General features: G+C 44.5%; 1 long non-coding RNA gene and 1 pseudogene across 1 annotated transcript in view; one reads left to right on the plus strand and one right to left on the minus strand.

The window, feature by feature from the left end:
- LOC135964703 (uncharacterized) overlaps positions 1-21,781 on the minus strand; it is a 49,583-nt gene that overhangs the window by 17,467 nt on the left and 10,335 nt on the right. The window lies entirely within an intron of this gene.
- Positions 5,480-6,243, plus strand: LOC102144107 (large ribosomal subunit protein uL18 pseudogene; annotated as a pseudogene).

Consider the following 21,781-nt stretch of genomic DNA (forward strand, 5'->3'; position numbering starts at 1 on the left):
TGTCAACAGGCTGGAGTGCAGTGGCGTGATCTTGGCTCACTGCAACCTCTGCCTCCTGGGTTCAAGCAGTTCTTCTGCCTCAGCCTCCTGGGTAGCTGGGATTATAAGCATGTACCACCATGCTCAGCTAATTTTTGTATTTTTAGAGAGATGGGGTTTCACCATGTTGGTCAGGCTGGTCTCAAACTCCTGACCTCGTGATCCACCTGCCTCGGCCTCCCAAAGTGCTGGGATTACAGGTGTGAGCCACCAGGCCCAGCTGATTTTTTTTATCTTTAACATCCCCTGAGAAGTAGTCATTGACCTCCATTTCTCACATCTGCAAAATGGGGCTATGGGACTTTTCCCAGGATTCAGCCCTCCTCACCTTAATGAGTTCCACACTGAGTTTTAGGACAGAGAAAAATGGAACTTGTGTGATCACAGCTTCTGCTGCAGGAAAAAGGTTGGTGAGATTACTTGTTATTACTATCTTTCAGAGGAAGATTTGGAAGCAGAATAGCATTGGCTCTCCAGAAAATCAAAATCAGGACTTTTGGTCCAAGATCACCAAGAGGAGTAGCATGTAGGAAGAGAAAAATAAATGATGTCCGAGTTTCAGGAGACAGAGTAGTAAGACAAGGGGTAGAACAACTTGTCTCTGAATGCCAAGGTACAGAGCAATCAGACACCTTCTCTGCCCTTCAATTACCAGCAGATCATGGGGAGGATAGGAAAAAACAATGATCAAAACAAACTGAGTTACATGTAGTCACAGTGCTATGGCAGCAGAGAAGAGGAAAAGACAGATTCCGCTCAGAGAAATCTTGGGAAACTTTATGAACCCAGCTACATTTGGACTAGGCCTTAGAGATGGTAGAGTTCTATAGATGAGGTCACAGGGGAAGGAAGAAAAAAGGAGATTCAAATCCAGAGGACTAGTGATAAAGACGAAAACAGTGGTGAAATTAAAACTGCGACTTTCTATTAGATTGAAGGGAGGGGGGATCCTGGAGATGAGAAAAGGAAAGCAAGCTGAGGCGCTTGCTGAGGAGTCTCAGCCTCACCTGGAGGCAACGGGGTGACTCACAGGGTGTGTGAGCAGGAGCAGAGGCTCCTAGCCATGTTTTGATAAGATGACTCTGGAAGCAGTGAAGGTGCTGTAATCAGAAGAGGAGATTGAGCCAAGAAGTCTTGGTAAGCTCTTTATAACAGTCCAAGTTTACAACGTTAGGGGCTCAACTAGGGGCAGGGCAGTGACATTGGAAATGATGCATTGTGGAGCTGTTTGGGATATTACCGGGGTCAGAGGTCCAGGTTCCTGGAAGGGATTGATGACATTAAGCAAGAAATGTACAGCGCTTTGGCGTTTCCACAACAGCTTCCCCTCCCTTTCCTCATACCTGGGCTACCATGGTCTCCTTAAGGGGGCTGCTCCCCTACCATGCAGTCTCTTCCCCACTCTGATCCATTCTCCAAAGCTTCCAAATGCTCCAAATGCATTTCCCCACTAGCTCAAGAACATGTAGTGATTCCAGTCCAACTCATAGGATTCCTGGCAGAAAACAGAAAGGAAGCACTTCTGATCACTAACAGTCATTCTGCTGCATCTGCCTTCCAACCCCATTCGGGCCCTGGTGGCAGCCAAGCTCTATCTCCCAGCATATGTGAGTCCTGCGCTGTTATGGTGCCCTACTCCCCTCCATTCCTCAAGATCCCTTGCTTTCCTCAAAACCCACCTTGGAAGTCACCTCTAGAAAACTCTGCCCCTTCAGGGGCTGCCTCAACTGTAGCCCAGAAATGACCATTGCCAACTGGACAAGCCCCCCTACTTTGGCTCCCTGTCCCCTCCTCACCACTGAAGACTAGCAGCACAGAGTTGGCCCCGTTGCCCAAAGGGGCTGCATCTGGGCTCCCCCACCTGGCAGAAATGATGGCTCCCTGAATCTCTCTCCAGCAGATGACAAGAAGACAGAACTCTGCATCGAGAGACTCCTGCCTCCCCAAGTCCCTGGCTTTCACTCTACATCCCACCCATTCCGCAAGGAGTCAGGGGGTGGAATGTTCTAAGATGCCAACCTATCACTGAAGCTCCCACTCCACCCTGCTGACACCTGACTGCCCAGCGGCCTCAGGGGGCCAGGATGACCTGCCATCCTGGTGTCAGCAATCTACCAAAGAAGTGAAACCTCCGAGATGTATTCGACCAGGAGAGAAGAAGGTATTCAGCAATGCAGAGAAGATAAACACTGCAGATTAGATAACTGGACAAAACGCTTGAAATTACTCAATGGCACAGGCATCTTTTAATTACCTTGGAACAGGAGATAAGAGTAATGGAAAGCTACAGATAATTCATTAGTTTCTAAAAACCTTTCACATCCAATGTGCCATTTGAAGTTGATGCTTACAAGACACCGAAGAGGCTGGTGAAGGGTTCTCAGGAAGGAAGTAAAATCCAAAGAACAGGAAAAACACAATTCGTTCCTCATAAATGCTAAGTGCGGCACAATGCAGTTATTAGCCACAACTCTACACACTCTTTCCCATTAATGGATAGGTTAAATCTTTTCCGAGTGTGACAAGTGGCATGTGATCACTCCCTAGGGATTTTCTGTTCTTTAGCCACTTACCAGTCACAAGAAATTTTTCTGCAGTTCCCTTTAAAACGTTATTCTCTGGGGAGTATTCTAGTTTACTTTGAATAGCCTGTAACAAATATTCCCAATCAAGAGCAGAAAGCCTTGCTCCAACCCGCTCTAACAGAGAGAGAAGTCTGCCCAGCCCAGGTATTAAATGATTTCATGGCTACAAAACAGCAGGGTGGAGCCGGGCCAGCTCCAACGCTAATTCAGCTCTCTCACTTTTATAGATGAGGACAGTGAGTTCCAGGAAGGGTAAAGGACACATCCAGGGTCACACGAACTAACAAGTGGTAGAATCTACACCAGATCTGGGTCCCTTAAATTCTGAGACCATATCTAATTTTAAATAGACATTCATTTTCTATTTTGTGGTTTTTTCTACAACCTGATGGGGCATGAGATGCTCCACCCAGGTCCGCCTTGAAGGAAAGCCTTAGGGCCTGACTGTGGGAAGCATGATCAGCACAAAGCCGCCAGCTCTCAGCTCCTTCGGGATCTGCCTCGACTAGAGAGGTCTGTGCCACTGGAGGCTGCATCCTTCCTGTGACACCAAGCACCCAGTGACTGAGGTGGGTGGGGTACAAAGGCCCAGCCATTTCTGCTCAGCAAGGTCTACACCGATGCCCAGTATTCACTCCATGGCTCCCCAATGCCACTCTCTCCAGAATGTGGTCTTACTGCCTCCCCAACCAGTGATGCAGCAGGAGAGGGAAATGAGTTGCCTGGGGTGGCTGGACCATCTCCTTGCAGGCCTCTGCCCAGCAACCCCAAACCTTTTAGTTCACATGGAATGGAGCAGGTTCCAGGACCCGGCCAAGCAATTGCATGTGAACACATAGATGCCCTCATGCCTTCTCCTAGGGAGCTATGGGTCACTCATATCCTTGTGGCATTGATAGAATTTGTTGGTTTTGCTTAAAGAGGTAGGAAGTTTAAAAAAAAAAAATAAGGCATGATTTGGCAGAAAAGCACAAGACACTTGGGTTGTAGTTATTTGAGCATTTGTGGGTGAAGTGACCCTGTGTCCAGTATGCCTGGTTTGTGCCTGTCACCCCAGGGTCATTATTAATAGCACTGCCTTTCACCCTCAAATGCCTCGAATACCTCACATGTGGTCACCCAGTGCAAAAGCCATAGTACCTCAGAGCAAGTCTCTCTGGCTGTGTATCCTCCTCTCCAGTCTTGGATATTTTGAGAGAGAGAGGAAGACGGTGTTCTGGGTGGTGAGTGGAAAGAATGCCCTTCCAGGACAGACTTGGGTTTGAATGACCTCTGGACCAGACACCGGCTCAGAGACTTTGGATGAGTTTCCCAGCCTCTTACTGCCTCATCTGAAAAGTGGAAGTAATTAAACACACCTAGCCTTTCATGCATGGTTGTTGAGAACACCGAGTCCAATACCGGATATGAAGTTTCTCTGGAAATTCTGAAGCCCTATTCAGATGTAAGTCTGGACGAAATGCCTAACAAAAAGTATTTGCTAAATGATTGAATGATTGACTCATTGAATGGGTGGAATGGGGGGAATGTTAGGTATAATTATTATCAATGTGTGACAATGATAAAATGACAACCAGGTTTTTTTTTTTCAAGTTGATGGGTCACCCCTCAAGAGGTGAAGTCTATTCCTCTAGTCTTGAATATAGGCTGGACTTAGGGACACATTTCTACAGAAGACAACAGAAAACAGCACAAGTGACACTGTGTGTGTTCCAAGGCTAGACTATGAAAGCTACTTTAGCCTGGCTCTCTCTTGGGACACTTGCTCTTCAATCCTTGCTGCATGTTGTGAAGAAACCCAGGCAACAGTGGAGAGGCTGAGCATATGCGTTCTAGTCCTCAGTCCCAGTGGAGGTCCTAGCAAACAGACAGCATCAACAGACAGCCTTTGCGATGACTGCAGCTCCCATCAATGTCTTATTGCAACCTCACAAGAGATCCCCAGTGAGAACCACCTCCTGAGCCCAGTCAACAATAAACGATTGTTTTGTGTTTAAAAAAAAAAAAAAAAGTCAATGGGAATGTGTTCTGAAAGCAAGATGCATCTCTTGGAGCAAACTGCCTCCCAAGGATACAAGAAGGGCCACGCTAGGTATGACTCCCTGCCTCTGCAGCTGGAAATGTACAGCCCTGACAGCAGCCTCTGGGGTGCGCCACCCAAAGCACTCCATTTTCTCTAATAGCCAATTATAACTCTCATCTCCGCAAGTATCTTAATCTTTGAAATTACTTTTGCAGGCACTACCACCTCTTGGGATAATGGTTCCATAAGCTTCTTCCCTATGAAACTCCTCCAGCATTTGAAAAATAAATACATGTGCACTTTATCCACTGCTCTTACCATTTTAGAGATTATGATCACGTTCAGTCTTCATCTTCCCCTTCCCAGAATGAGTCGTCTGGTGTTTTCGTCACAACCCCTAATGGCAAGCCAGTGTGGCACCTAAAACATTCAAGACCTGGGGAGTCAGTGTCAACTTCCAATGAAACAGAGTTGAACTAAATAGCTTATTTGTTAACAGGTGTATAGTTTTAATAGGCTTTGAAAACAGCATGTGGGTTTCAATTTGTGTTAATGAATGCAGTCCCTACTGAAGTACTTGAAAATAAATGCACAATGATCTGAATTCAATGTTAAGATTCTTGCCCTTTCTGCCCCCTAGCGCTGCTGGGCCTGCAGGTCTCTGTTGAGTCACGGATGTGGGTCTCTGTTCCGCAGGATAGGGTTTGTTAAAGTTATTAAGAATAAGGCCTACTTCAAGAGGTAGCAAGTGAAATTTAGAAGATGCCGAGAGGGTAAAACTGATTACTATGCTCAGAAATGTTTGGTGATACAGGATAAAAATAAATATAACACACCCAAATACAGAATGATCGTTCATGTAACAAACAGAGATATCATTTATCAGATTGCTTATGCCCGTATAGAGGGGGATATGATAGTCTGTGTGGCATACGCACACGAGCTGCCAAATATGATGTGAAGGCTGGCCTAACAAATTACGCTGCAGTGTATTGTACTGGCCTGCTGCTGGCCCGCAGGCTTCTCAATAGGTTTGGCATGGACAAGATCTATGAAGGCCAAGTGGAGGTGACTGGTGATAAATACAATGTGGAAAGCATTGATGGTCAGCCAAGTGCCTTTACCTGCTATTTGGAGGCAGGCCTTGCCAGAACTATTACTGGCAATAAAGTTTTTGGCACCCTGAAGGGAGCTGTGGATGGAAGCTTGTCTATCTCTCACTGTACCAAACGATTCCCTGGTTATGATTCTGAAAGCAAGGAATTTAAACACCGGAAGCACATCCTGGGCCAAAATGTTGCAGATTACATGTGCTACTTAATGGAACAAGATGAAGATGCTTACAAGAAACAGTTCTCTCAATACATAAAGAACAGTGTAACTCCAGACATGATGGAAGAGATGTATAAGAAAGCTCACACTGCTATACGAGAGAATCCAGTCTATGAAAAGAAGTCCAAGAAAGAAGTTAAAAAGAAGAGGTGGAACCGTCCCAAAATGTCCCTTGCTCAGAAGAAAGATCAGGTAGCTCAAAAGAAGGTAAGCTTCCTCAGAGCTTAGGAGCAGGCTGCTGAGAGCTAAACCAAACAATTTTCTATGAGGATTTTTCAGATAAAGACAATAAACTTACGGACAGCAACTAAAAAAGATTCTTATGTATGGTTTTTATTACATGTTAAAAGCTATAATTTTTCCTTGGGAATAAAGCTCCACAATCCTAGTTAAAAAAAAAAAAAAAAAGCCAAGAAAATGTTTGCATGCCTCATGCCACCCTGCTCAAAACCCTCCAGACTCACTGCTTCTTGCCGCAGAATAGCATCCACGCGGCTCAAATTGATGAGCAGCCATCATTGGTCCTCCAACCTGATGCCTCTCTCCCCAGCAAAGCATCAGCAATGGTGGATCTGATTTACTCACTGACTCCCACACCTGTATTGCCTCCCTCTGTTGTGCTTGTCTGCCAATCCTTCCTCCTGTAGCGGGAGTGCCTATCTATCTTCACCCAACGTTCCCAATTCCCCGTTGTGTTTCTTTTTTTAAGCTCTAACGCTTTATAAAGATTGCTTTATGCCTTTTCTTCTTAGAGGTCTTGCAAAGAATGAAGAGGGAATTTACATATTTTTAATTAAATAAAACGTATTTTATTTTGCGATTACCATATGGGTCCACTGGGATCCTTTTTATCTAATGGCAATGTGTATAAGAGACATTACAGGATCTAGGTGACCTTATTTTTCTTATATCTTGAGATACTTTACTATTTTATTATCCTGGGAATTATTGTTATTCAATTATTATTATCCTGACAATTCCATCATTCTTCCATCTAAAAATTATTTTCACCATTTTTGTCATCGTTGGGAACAACTGATAAGTAACCCAACTGTTAAGTAACACTTGCTCCCAACCATGCCAAAAATGATGAAAATAATTTTTCTTTTTTTTTTTTTTTTTTTTTGAGACGGAGTCTTGCTCTGTTATCCAGGCTGGAGTGCATCGGCATGATTTCGGCTCACTGCAACCTCCGCCTCCCGGGTTCAAGGAATTTTTCCTGCCTGAGTCTCCCAGGTAGCTGGGACTACAGGCATGTGCCACCATGCCCTTCTAATTTTTTGTATTTTCTGTATTTTTTTTTTTTTTTTTTTTTACTAGAGAAGGGGTTTCACCATATCAGCCAAGATGGTCTCGATCTCCCGACCTCGTGATCCACCCACCTTGGCCTCCCAAAGTGCTGGGATTACAGGCGTGAGCCACCACGCTCGGCCTGAAAAAAATTTTTAAATGGAAGAATGATGGAATTGCCTAGAAGGATGGTGTAATACTGAAGCAAATCATCATCCTTCCTTTTTTTAAAAAAAAATTAAATTGTTTTTTAAACTTTTTGTGAGTATCTACTAAGTGTATATATTTAGGCGGCACATGAGATGTTTTGATACAAGCATGCAATGCAAAATAAGCACGTCATGAAGAACGGGGCATCCATCCACTCAAGCATTTATCCTTTGAGTTACAAATAATCCAATGACATTCTTTATTTTAAAATATACAATGAAATTATTATTGACTATAGTCACCCTACTATGCTATCAAATAATAGGCCTTATTCATTCTTTCTAACTTTTTTGTGCCGATGAACCATCCCCACCTCCCTCCCAATTACCCTTCCCAGCCTCTGGTAAACATCTTTCTGCTCTCTATGTCCATGAGTTCAATTGATTTGATTTTTAGGTCCTAGAGAGAAGTAAGAACATTCGATGTCTTTCTGTGCCTGGCTTATTTCACTTAACATAATGATCTCCAGTTCCATCCATGTTGTTGCAAATGACTGGCTCTCATGCTTTTGGTGGCTGAATAGTACTCCATTGTGCACGCATATCACATTTTCTTTATGCATTCATCAGTCGATGGACACAGGTTGCTTCCAAATCTTAGCTATCTTAAATGGTACTGCAACAGACATGGAGTGAGGACACGTCTTTGATATACTGAGTTCCTGTATTTTGGGTTTATACCCAGCAGTGGGATTGCTGGATCATCTGGTAACTCAATTTTTAGTTTTTTTGAGGAATCTCCCAACTGTTCCTTTCATTTTCTTATTACCCAAAGAATGACACACCGTCTCTCAGGAAGGTACAAAGGAAGACAGGAGACACCATCTTTGTAGGCTGCTTTTTGCCTTCATTGAACACACTTGACAAATCAGAATTTTTCATTTTCCACCCATAAAGGTAAAGAAAATAAGATGGACAGAAAAAGGCATTCCATATTATTAGATGAACCAGAAAATGAAGCGAAAAGAGACAGAGAGTGGCACTGTCGACATGAATAATGATGGTAAAATATATCCTTAAAGTGAAATCTCAGGCTCTCAGGCCTCAGATGACACCATCCTAAGTGAGTGTCCTCAAACGTAAGAATCAATGCGTGAACCACGTCTTAAGAATCAATGCGTGAACCACAAAAAGGAAATGTAACATTTTTGCCCTGCTAATCAACAGAAAGGACTTCATCATGCAATAATTTGTGACAAGAACCTGGAACATCTCCTTTTGTTAAAAGGACATGTGGCCCGGGCGCAGTGGCTCACGCCTATTATCCCAGCACTTTGAGAGGCCAAAGCGGGTGGATCACCTGATGGCAGGAGTTCAAGACCAGCCTGACCAACATGGTGAAACTATCTCTACTAAAAATTAAAAAAAAAAAAAAAATTAGCTGGACATTGTGGCACACATCTGTAATCCCAGCTACCTGGGAGGCTGAGGCAGGAGAATCACTTGAACCCAGGAGGCAGAGGTTGCAGTGAGCTGAGATTGCACCATTGCACTCCAGCCTGGGCAACAAGAGCGAAACTCCGTCTCAAAAAACAAAGGACACGTTACTGCAGTGTTTCATTTTTAATTGTTTGTGGCTCAAAATTTATTTGATGCAAAGAGGTCTGCTATGTTTGCATTCTCATTAAAATTTTTAGTAAAGTTGTTTTTTACTGTACATTTATTCTCACTTCTGTAAAGTATTCACAGGATGACTTACGATATGAAAGTAAATTAATAATCCATTGGACGTGGATGGTAAATCATGATGACCATTTGTCCTGGCGTCCTGAGAACTGAGGTCCAGGCAGGGTCCTGTCTACCTTCTAAAACTTTCTCTTGCTGTGCCAGTCCACCCAGAACATTCTCTTCCCTGAATTATTATTCCAAGAACTTCCACCAAAACAGTTTGGATGTTAATGGAGGTTAGTACTTGCTTGGTTTCTTACCTAACCCGAATCATAAAGCTCTTTGAGGCAAAGACATTCATCCAACAAACATTCAAGTGCTGACGGGGACTGTGGCTGGCCATGGGAACACAATAGTAGGCAAATTAGACCTCATCCCTGCCCTCATGGCATTTACCCAGGACCTCGGCTGTGCCAGTGCCAGAACTAGATCAAAGGAGAGTGCAGTGGAAAGGCTCAGAGCTTTAGTGTAGACAGACCTGGGTTTGAATTCCGCCATCACCACTTCCCATCTGGGGGACCTTGGGAAAACGTCTTCACCTCTCTGAACTATGTTCTCTTTTATCTGAGAAGTCAAGATCCTATTTCCTTTCTTGAAAAGATGAGTATTAATTTGCTAGGATTGCCGTAGCAGAATGCTACAGACTGGGTGGCTTAAACAACTGATATTTATTTTCTCACCATTCAGGAGGCAGGAGGTCCAACATCAAGGTGGCACCAGGTTTGGTTGTTCCTACGGTCTCTCTCTTGGACTTGCAGACAACCACCTTCTTGCTGTGTCCTCATGGCCTGCCCTCTGTGTGTGTGTCTCTTTCTCTTCATGTTTTATGCCACCAGTCATCATGGACTAGGGTGCACCTACATGACTGTTTGGTTTTTTTTTTACCTTAATTGCCTCTTCAAAGGCCCTAACTCCAAACACAGTCACACTAGGGGTTAGGGCTTCAACATGTGAATTTAAGGTAGACACAATTCAGTCCATAACAGAGTGTTATCAAGATTAAAACATATACTTTGTTGTTGTTGTTGTTGTTTTTTTAAGAGACAGTCTCACTCTGTTGCCTGGACTGGAGTGCAATAGTGCAATCATATCTCACTGCAGCCTCAACCTCCTGGGCTCAAGCAATCCTCCCACCTCAGCCTCCCAAGTAGCTTAGAGACTACAGGCACACATCACCACACTTGACTACTTTTCTCATTTTTTGTAGAGACAGGGGTCTCACTTTGTTGCCCAGGCTGGTTTCAAACTCCTGGCCTCAAGTGATTCTCCCACCTCAACTTCCCAAAGTGCTGGGATTATAGGCATGAGCCACAGCATCCTGCCAGAGCATATGCCTTATGTATATATCTGGTATTCCTCAGATGCGCAATATAAAAGTTATCTAATTGTCAGTTAAGGTATCTTGACACCCAAGTCAATATCCTTTTGGCAGAACTCTTTAAACAAGTTGATATGGTTTGGCTGTGTCCCCACCCAAATCTCATCTTGAATTGTAGCTCCCATAATTCCCACGTGTTGTGGGAGAGAACCAGTGGGAGGTAATTGAATCATAAGGGCGGGTCTTTCTCATGTTGTTCTCATGATAATGAGTAAGTCTGAGGGTTTTATAAAGGGGAGTTCCCCTGCACACACTCTCTTACCTGCGCCATGTAAGACGAGACTTTGCTCCTCATTCACCTTCAGCCGTGGTTGTGAGGCCTCCCTGGCCATGTGGAACTGTGAGTTCATTAAACCTCTTTCCGTTATAAATTGATCAGTGGGTAATTTATAAATTACACAGTCAGTGCTTAATAAATGATGTATCCTTGGACATGCCTAGTACAGTGGTGAGCATGTAGTAAGTAATCAGGGCACATTCGGTGATTGACTCTATCAGGGAACTGGGTTGTTTTTACACACAGGCTGTAAGGAATAGGAGAGAAAGTACCACATCTGAGGTCTGAAGAACTGAATTCAAGTGTAGATTCTGCTCCTTCGCAGCACGTGAGCTTGAGATGTTACTTCATCTAAAACCCATTTCCTCATTTGTCAGATGAGAATAATAGCACCTCTTCTGCACAGTTGCTTTGAAGCCTAAGTGAGATAATGTCTGTGAAATCATCTCTCCTGGCACATAGTAGGAGATCAGTACATATTAGCTGAGTTTATCAGGGTTTATCTGACTGTGCATCTCTAGGGAGGTAAATAACACTGTCATGCCCCCACCAGCATTTTCATACAGGTAAAACTGGGTTCAAATGAACACAGAGATAAGTGTGACATGGAAACATGCAACGGATATGTCCCAGGAAGACAACATAGGAAAGGATTAGAATAAGCACGCTGGTCCCAATCTTGAAGTCCTGGGGTGTTCAGCCTTCCAGATTTTTCCACCACCCAAGGGACTCCCCTTCCACCTGCCCTCTGCCCCCACTCCCCCCACCACACACACAAACATCGGCAGGAATATCTGTTTTGTGGGGCCCTTTCCTTACCCCACCCTCCTCTTTCGCCAGTGGGATAAAGGGTGAGGGGTAAGAGATTCTCCTCTGGCCATTCAGATTCTCTCTTTTGGGTTGATTGGAGATTTGGGGCAAAGAAAGTGCAAGGTAATTCCAGAAAACACTGTGCCAGCAAACAGTGTTCAAAAACTAATGGGGTCAGGCCGGAGCACAGAAGCCATGGGCCAAATTTGGGGCAATTTGAACATCAGAAAAGAATCACAGTAAGTGTTTGTGGTACCTTGATTATTTTTTTTAAGATCTATACATCCACAGTGCTCCTAAAGAGAAAGAATGAGAGAAGCAAAATGGGGAAAAGCTCTTCTTTATAAGAAAACCATGAATAAATGAGGACGGAGCCATAGAAAATTATCATTGTGCAATCCCCAACATAATCACTGATTCCAGCAAGAATCATCAAAAAATATATTGGATAAAGAGTTATAGAGAAACAGAATAATCACCCAGTCTCAAGGTTATCACCTCACAGATTCCTTGTTGACTAGAAAGGCAAAATTATCATTACAATGGAAGACTGTTCAGTTACTATATCGACTAATTAATCAAATTTAGTTTCCTCCTAATGAATCTAATCATGAAGAAACACCAGACAAATCCAGAATGGGGACATTCCAAAAGACAACTGGCCAGAACACTCCAAAAAATCAATGTCAAGAAACAGAAGAAGTGCTACTGCGCTCCAGCCTGGGCACCACAGCAAGCGAGACTCTGCCTCTAAATTAAAAAAAATAAAAAGACCAAAAAATGTAATATATAAGCTTAACTGGATTCTTTTCCTTTTTTTTTTTTTTTTTTTTAATTTCTTTCTTGAGTCAGAGTCTCACTCCGTCATCCAGGCTGGAATGCAGTGGCGCAATCTCAGCTCACTGCAACCTCCGCCTTCTGGGTTCAAGCCATTCTCCTGCCTCAGCCTCAGCCTCCCTAGTAGCTGGGACTACAGAATCGCTTGAACCCAGGAGGTGGAGGTTGCAGTGAACTGAGATTGTTTTCATTTTTATAGTTTTTTGTATAGTCTGAAATTTTTACACTGAGCATGTATTGCTCGTATAATCAGAAAAATAAAAATTAAAACTCTCTTTTGTGGGGAAAATACCATTTCCTATTCCGCAAGTAAACTTTCCAGCTCGGGAAATTATTGGGACAATTGTTTTGTGGTAGAATGTTTATTCATTCAGCAAATAGTTCAGTATAAAATATTGTATTGCTTGCAAAGACTCTAGATATGTAAGGTCCTCTCATCTAACCTTAAAATTTTTCTCCCTACTTTACCGTATATATAAGAACATAAAATAAAATCTTGACCAGGCACAGTGGCTCACACCTGTAATCCCAGCACTTTGGGAGGCCAAGGCAGGTGGATCACCTGTGTCAGGAGTTTGAGACCAGCCTGACCAACATAGTGAAATCCCATCTCTACTAAATACAAAAAAGTAGCCAGGAGGTCGGGCGCGGTGGCTCACGCCTGTAATCCCAGCACTTTGGGAGGCTGAGGCAGGTGGCTAACGAGGTCAGGAGATCGAGACCATCCTGGCTAACACGGTGAAACCCTGTCTCTACTAAAAATGTAAAAAATTAGCCGGGCGTGGCGGCGGGCACCTGTAGTCCCAGCTACTTGGGAGGCTGAGGCAGGAGAATGGCGTGAACCCGGGAGGTGGAGCTTGCAGTGAGCCGAGATAGCGCCACTGCACTCCAGCCTGTGTGACAGAGCGACACTCCATCTCAAAAAAAAAAAAAAAGTAGCCAGGCATAGTGGAGCATGCCTGTAATCCCAGCTACTTGGGAGGCTGAGGCAGGAGAATCACTTGAACCCAGGAGGTGGAGGTTGCAGTGAGCTAAGATTGTGCCATTGTACTCCAGCCTGGGCAACAAGAGTGAAACTCTGAGAAGAAAGAAAGAGAGAAAGACGAAAGAAGGAAGGAAGGGAGGGAGGCAGGGAGGGAGGGAGGAAGGGAGGAAGGAAAGAAGGGAGGAAGGGAGGAAAGGAGGGAGGGAGGGATGAAAAGGAGGAAAAATCACTACATCAACGCTTGCTTTCTTGTCTCCCACCAATCCACGTCTGTATTTATTTTACGCAGCACGATCATCTGACCTTCCTTTTACTACCCTCTTCTGAGTCTGTTGTTCATTAACACCTTCCAGAACCTATTCACATTTGGGACATGTACTGCTTTGTGTAGGTACCAAATGCAGTTTTTAAGCTTCGAGGGCTCCGGTGCGTTTCAGCTGGGATTCGGTCTCATTCTTGTTTGTGCCCAGCCCCTAGCGTGGTGCCTGGCACTAACAGGCCCTCCATGCATGTGTGTCAAATGAATGAACACCAATATGTACAGTTAGCTTAGGGGGAGGGGTGGCTTGGTCTTGTTTAGAGTATGCACATGCACAGAGCTATAGAATGCAAATAAGAACATTTCCACCCAAACCCTGAGCCCTGACTCAGGGCCCTCTGGTGCCTTTTGTCTCCAAGCAGCAGGGAATTCAAGCAGAAAATTCACTATTAATGGTTCAATAAAACATTCAGGTCCTGGATGTGGCCCCAGGGAAAGCCTGCAGCAGCATGGAATACAGATGTGTTTTCCCAGGAGGGCGCCCCATGCTCATTTAGCCTTATCTGTCAGGAGGATAGGAGCCTGGACTCCTGGAGCCAGGCCTGGGTACCTCCTCAACACTGGGGCACAAGCCACAGGGAAAGGCGCAGCAAAGTTTCAGCAGGTGCCCGTCAGTCACTCTGAAAAAGTTCCTCTCCTGGGGATTTGCAGCACTCAGTTTGTTACACACGACACCAGAGGTTAATCACATACCTTATCCTCGGTGAAACAATTATATTATCTTAACTGACCATGTGGCTTCACGTTTTTTTAGGCGCTGTGTTCATGTGTTTCAGCGAGATACATTTGGCAAATAATTCTAACAGCGCCAGCTCACGTGGATGTTTGGTAAACGCTCTTTGATTGTAATGATGGCAGACAGAGCTGGAACTACCAGCTGTGTGTACGTGTGTGCACGTGTGGGTGTGTGTGTTTCTGTGTCTTCATGTAGCCAGCAGAAGCCTAGGCAGGGTGGGGAAAGCCATGGTGGAGGGAGAAGGTTACAACAAGGTGTTCTGGCAATGTCTTTTAATTAATATCGAAAACCTAAACTTAGAAATCTTAGAGACCTATTATTCTATTTTGCAAAGGACTAAAACTATTTTCTTTCTCAAAAAAAAAAAAAAAAAAAATCTATCTCGTATCTTCCTTTTCCAGAACCACGAAATAGCTTTGGGAAGATAGTCATCTTGCGTGAACAAAAACACAATTTTGTGAAATGGCATTTCACCAGTTTTACACCAACACTCTTTGATGAGGAGCAGGGGAGAAGCAGAAAGAAGGGACTCTCTTCCATTTAAGCACGGGTTCGGACCATGGCAGGCTGTCACGCCTCTGATGGTGGTAGTGAAGGAAAGATTTGAGATTTGAGATTTCCTTTTCTAGAAACAGGAAACATCTAGGGATTAGGAGATTTTCATGTGACACTATTTGCTGAAAAAATAAAAAGCTTTCAGTGTAGTTGTTGGACCATTTGTATGTCTATTTCTAGCTGGCTTTTGAGGCTGCAGTCATCCATACAGAACCAGCCACATAAAGACAGATGAATGCCTACAGAGGCCCTCCCACTCTCCCAATCAATAAGTATTTAGTGTCGGCCCTTGATGACCACTCCTAAAATACTGCCATAACATCACTCCCCATACACAGAAACATTCAATGTCTTCCCAGTGCCCTACTAATCCCCACTGGGTAAAGTGTAAGCTATTGAGGCCACTTTTCAAGGCCTTTTACAGTCTCACCCTACATGCATTTCCAGCGTCTGCTGCTGCTCCCTTCTACAAAGCCTCCTCTAGGCCAGCTCACCTGGCCTGATGGCTCTCACCCTTTCCCCATCTCTGCCTGTCCAATCTCGCCCGTCCTTCAAGACCCTGCTCAAATCTCCCCTGTTGGCCAAACCTTTTCCACCATCCCAGCTGGAGGAGATGCATTTCCCTTAAGTAGCCAGGTGTCTTTTGCTAACACTAGAAATGCCATCTGTACCTTTTTTAGTTCTTGCAGCTCACCCTCCAAGCCAGACTGTGAGCTCTTTGAGTGCAGAAATTTTTATTATATGGTATTGAATCCCCTGCCCATTAATACATGCCTTCTGCATATCAACAAGCATTGGGTGCCCAATGCATGCATTTGAAATTGATTGACTTCAATGTGCCTGGCACTGTGCTCAGTTGCATAGAAATAAGAAAGAATGTAAGTTGCTTCCCTCCAGCAGTTTCCAGTTTTTCAAGAGAAGCAAAATATAGTACCAGCAGAGAACAGTACGAGGTGCATTCTGCAATGCAAACTGCAAATCTGGAAATAACAATTGTCCAGACATATCATCCAGAAAAATTATGTAAGCTTATAAAAGGAAAAGGCCACCATTTAATTAGGCATAAGAGTTGGTTGTACTTGAGATGGCCTTGAGCAATAATCATTATATTTTGTATTTGTCTGCTATTTTATAGTTTTCAAAGCTCCTTCATTTACATAACTGAATAAATTATCACACCACCATTGTTAGGTATTATTATGCCTATTATTTTTCTGTTTTCATAGAGCTAGGGTCTCACTATATTGCCCAGGCTGGTTCCAAACTCCTGGCCTCAAGCGATCCTCCCACTTTGGCCTCCCAAACTGCTGGGATTACAGGCGTGAGCCACTGCACCTGGTACCTATGCCCATTTTAAAGAATAAGAATTCAAGGCTGTGGTTGTGCTGTGGCTCATGCCTGTAATCTCAACATTTTGGGAGGCCTAGGCAGGAGGATTGCTGAGGCCAGGAGTCTGAGACCAGCCTCGTCAACATAGTGAGACCCCCATCTCTACAAAAAGGCCCTGGTAGCAGGAGTGGTTTGGCTCAAGTCATACAGCAATGTGGGGGCTAAGCCAGGACTCAACCACTGGCATTTGGAGTTCAGGTTCACTACCTTTTACTACTATCATTCTTTGCCTTTAAATCAGAATTCTGGAACAAGGTATTGAAACAAAATGAAAATACCATTTTAAAAATATTAAGCAGGCTGCTGTGTATAGGATAGATTGAAGAAAGAGAGTGGGGAGAGAGAATGTGCACCCTAGGAACTCTGACAAACGGCGATAGAGATGAATTGATTACATTTGGTAACACCTGAATACAAAGATGAGGGAAGGAGTGAGAAGAAAGATGGCTGAGGTTATAAAACAGAGTGGCTGGGGGACTGTCATCACTGACACTGAAAATGTGGATGGGGGTTTTAGCTAGCAAGGATATCACAACATCCTTGTGAGCATCAAGGTGACATCTGAGTGAGAACATCTCAAAGGTGCTGGAATTATGGTACCCAAATCTAAGGGGAGAGCTGGGCTGGAGGGAGCCCCAAGAGGCTCCCACAAAGAGTGGAGTTGTGAGAGCAAATGAGCTAACCTACGAAACCTGTGACTAATTTAACAGGTGACAAGCTGAAGAGGGGGTTGGCTCTCCAACATGGAACATACACCTATTTCTGAAAAATTATTAAACAAAAGAGTATCAGACCCCCTCCACAGCACTCAAATCAACTGCACTATCCTACAAAGCTTTTCGGGGACTGTGATCAGGCTTCTGAAGTGCCTGGATGCCGGGACACCTGGACACCTGGACGCCTGGATGCCTTCTTATTCTGAGCATGGCATTTTTTAGGTTTCTATGATCTTAACATTCAAGTTTCAGGACAGAGCTTCTAGCCATATTGATGGGGCTCTGAAGATGTAGCCATGGGACCTGCATGGGATGTTCCCAGGACACTGTGACATGGCAATGATGGGCACATTGTCAGCTTAGTGTCCAGGGATTCCAGCTCCTGGGTTCAGGGCTGAGGGTGGAAAGGATGCCCTGTGCACATTATTCACTCATGTCCTGCGGTGACCTTTAGTTCCCTTTCTGGGATTGTATCTCCATTATGTGATGAGCAGAGTTTCATTATCCCCCTGTTATGGGCTGAACTGTACACCCCTCCCCCAGATTCCTATGCTGAAGTCTTAATCCCAGCCCCTCAGAGGGTGACTGCATTTGGAGGTAGGGCCTTTAAAGAGGTGATTTAGGGTAAAGGAAGCCATTAGGGTGGGCCCTAATCCAATAGGCCTGGTGTTCCTAAAAGAAGAGGAGATGAAGACACAGATACACACAGAGGGGCGGCCACGTGAGGACACAGGGAGAAGACGTCCATCTCCAAGCCAAGAAGCGAGGCCGCAGAAGAAATTAACCTTGCTGACACCTTGATTTCAGATTCCCAGCCTCCAGAAATGTGAGGAAATTCCCTTCTGTTGTTGAAGCCCCCCAATCTGTGGCACTGGGTTATGACAGCCCAAGCAGACTAATACACCCGCTAATCCTTCTACTTGCCTGTACTAAAGCCCAGTGGCCACTTCCCTGCCCACACAGAACGTGCAATTTGTCCTCAGTATCTTAACACATCATTCAAAAAATAAGATAAACATCACTTGAACATCACTCTCCTCTCTTGAACTTCTCTTTCACTTCCAGTCTGATCCACAATTAGCACCTTATCATGTACCCCCTAATTCTTGAATAGTCTGAGTCACTATAGCAAATGCTGTTGTGCTGGTCACCATTCATCGATCTAACTTGTCCCCTGGGCCGGCTTCTTGAGGGTGAAGATATCTTTCGTTCTCACATTGGCTATTTGCATTGAAACTGTATTCACCCAACTCTTCCTTTAAACCTAGCTCTTACTGATTACTAAAATGCAACTTGCCCTCAGTAGTTCAAAAGTCCATCCGTATTTTGATGCAAAGTTGTGAAGAAATGTGTGTGTCCCTCTATTTTTAACATTCATTGTGTTCTGACTTAAAAGTGTTTTAAAATGTGAAGAGAGTTTGCCCTCACTGAGTAAGAAGCAGCTTTTCCAGTGGGACCCTGCTAACGTGGTTACTAAGGAGACCAATTGGAGGTAGGCGCCATAATTAATCAGTAAATTCCAAGCAGTCAAATACCTGGCCGGGAAAGGCTCTTTACTCTGAGAGGGGAAAATTGGCAGGTGGGTGGAGGTGTGTTGAGCTCAACATTGGGCCCAGCTGCGGCTGCCTCCTTCCCCTGTACTTCCTCTACTGAGATATTCTGATGACAATTTTAAGAGTTTTCTCGGGAGGCCGAGACGGGCAGATCACGAGGTCAGGAGATCGAGACCATCCTGGCTAACACGGTGAAACCCCGTCTCTACTAAAAAATACAAAAAAAAAAACAAAAAAAAAACTAGCCGGGTGAGGTGGCGGGTGCCTGTAGTCCCAGCTACTCGGGAGGCTGAGGCAGGAGAATGGCGTAAACCCGGGAGGCGGAGCTTGCAGTGAGCTGAAATTCGGCTACTGCACTCCAGCCCGAGTGAGACTCCGTCTCAAAAAAAAAAAAAAAAAAAAGGTTTTCTCAATCTACCTCAAAACTTACCTGTCAGTACAGAGTGGATTCTAATATTTGTAGCCTCCCTGGTTGGGCCTCTATTGCAAAGATGCCAAGCTGGTGTGGGCAGGAGTGAACTTCCACCACCTCATAAGCAGAAGAAATAAGAATTTTATTTTATTTTATTTTAATGAGACAGGGTCTTACTCTGTTACCCAGGCTGGAGTGCAGTGGCTCAATCATGCCTCACTGCAGCCTCAACTTCCCAGGCTCAAGTGATCCTCCCTTCTCAGCCTCCCAAGTAGCTGAAACTACAGGTGCTTACCACCACACCTGGCTAGTTTTTCATATTTTATAGAGACAGGGTCTTGCTGTGTTACCCAGACTGGTCTTGAACTCCATTCTCCCACCTTGCCCTCCTAAAGTGCTGGGATTACAGGCATGAACCACCATGCCCAGCCAAGAATTTTATTAATTCCAAGTTCTTGCACGCACACACACACACACACATACACACAAAGCAGTAGAAATAAGAACATGTGACCTTTCCTTTCCAACTATTTTAATAAATGTATCCTGCCAATCAGAAAAGCAGGGGGCAGCTGGAGAAGCCCATGGCTCTCAAGGTGCCATGTCTCAGTGGCAAGGGGGAGGCCCTGAAGCCATCACAAATGCCACACAGTCTGAACCCTTTCTAGTCTACTTGTGCTTTTCTGAGGGGCAAGGTTCTTCTACTCCCCCACCCAACACTGGTTTTAAACTCCCTCCTGGGTTCATCCTGCCCTTCTCCATCGATCACAGGAGACAGCCTGCCACCACATGCAGCTTCATTCAATCCACCAAGAATATCCAGGTCATTGGGTTCAACTCTTCTATCTGGTAAATGAGGAAAGAAAAGTCCAGAGAAGCTAAGTGACTTTTCACTCTTGCTCTTTCTCTTCCTCAACTGCAAGGGAAGAAAAGCATTTAGCTGCCTGAACATCCTGGGAATGACAAGGTGCTCAAAGGCAGGTGTGTTGTTTAAGGTAATTTTCCACTGGATGTAATAGAAAACCCAACTAAATGGCTTAAATCTTAGGAAGTTAACGTTTCCAATGCCTCCAATGAATGGCTTCTGCATAGCCACCCTCTATTATCCTGGGACTTCATAGTCTCCACCCAGCCTGGCTCTGGACAGCCTTGCAACTGGCCTTAGCCAATAAATGTAGCAAAAGCAATGGACTGCCAACTCCATGCTTAGGTCTCCAGAGGTTCCATGTGCTTGTGATTGTTCCCTTGCTTGATTGTATTTGCTTGTGCTTTCACCTCAGGTTTGCCATGAGGCCATGCCAGGCTAATATGCTGAAGGGATGTGAGAGACCCATGAAGGATAAGACACGTGCAAGAGAACCAAGGTCCCTAGCTGACACCCAGCCAACCTTCTGAGTCCAACTGCAGGTGCAGAAGAGAGTCAGGCTGAGACCAGAAGAACTGCCCTGCTGAGCCTAGCCAGAATTCCCAATCTGTAGAATCATGAGTCAAATATGTGGTCTGTTGTTTTAAGCCTCTGGCCTTGATGTGGCTTGTTATGCAGCAACAGGTAACTGAATCCTGACTGACATTTGAAATAAAGGTTTGGGTTTTCTTTTAAAAAAAAGGTTAAAGTTTGGAAGTCCAACATTGATATGGCCACTCCATTAGTCATGAGGGACCCAAAATCCTTCCATCTTTATGTTCCATCATATTTACTCATTGCTTCCATCCTCAAAGTTGTCTCATCTCGTAATCCAAGATAGCTGCTAGAGCTCCAGCCATCACATTTGTGTCCCAGGCAGGATGGAGGGAGGGCAAAGAAGAGAGAGAGGCCTTTAGCGAGTTGACCCCCTTTAAAAGAGCTTTCCTGGAAGCCCCACCCACGGACCTGCAGCTTAATGCTCATTGGCAACCCTTGACCAATGGGAAATGTAGTCTTTTAGCTCAGGGCATTGATGCCTAGATTAAAATCAAGGGTACCGTTTAGTAAGGAAGAACAGGGGAATGGGGATTGAGTAGGCAGCCACCAATATCTGCCACATCATGTATGAAATCAGGATCCAGGTCTGAGACCCTGAAGTACATCAGGATGCAAAAGTGACCCCGTGTCATTCAGTGAACATGCTAGTTTCCCAAAGGGTCCATAATGTTAGCTGTGACCTGCAGTGTAAGGTTTGGGCAAAAGAGATCTAAGTGAAGAATTGTGAGTATGCTGGTCTCCTGAGCCCTTTTGCTGTGAACACAGATGGAAGGGACATTTTATTCTCAGAACCTGTTGCTCTTAACCTGAGCAGATGTTTGCTGTCTTTCTACCTATTTTCTTTTTATTGAGATGTAATTCCCAGAACATAAAATGCACCATTTTAAAGCATATAATTTGGTGGGTTTTAGTATTCTTGCTATGTTGTGCAACCATCACCACAATCTAATTCCAGAACATTACCATTACCCCAAAAAGAAACCCTATACCATTCACAGTCAGGGCAGATGCTTCCCTCAATCCTTCTCCACCCAGTCGTGGGTAGACAAGAGAGCTGGACTCACCATATGAGAGTGCTTGAGCTCCTTGGATGACACAGGTTCAAACCCTGGGATTCTGGAATATTTTAGACCCTCTTCGGAAAACTAAGGACAGGGTCATGGTGCAATTCACCTACGGTAAGGAAAGGTGGGGTCCCCAAGGATG

This window comes from Macaca fascicularis, chromosome 8 (assembly GCF_037993035.2).
Source record: "Macaca fascicularis isolate 582-1 chromosome 8, T2T-MFA8v1.1".
Classification (NCBI taxonomy): domain Eukaryota; kingdom Metazoa; phylum Chordata; class Mammalia; order Primates; family Cercopithecidae; genus Macaca; species Macaca fascicularis.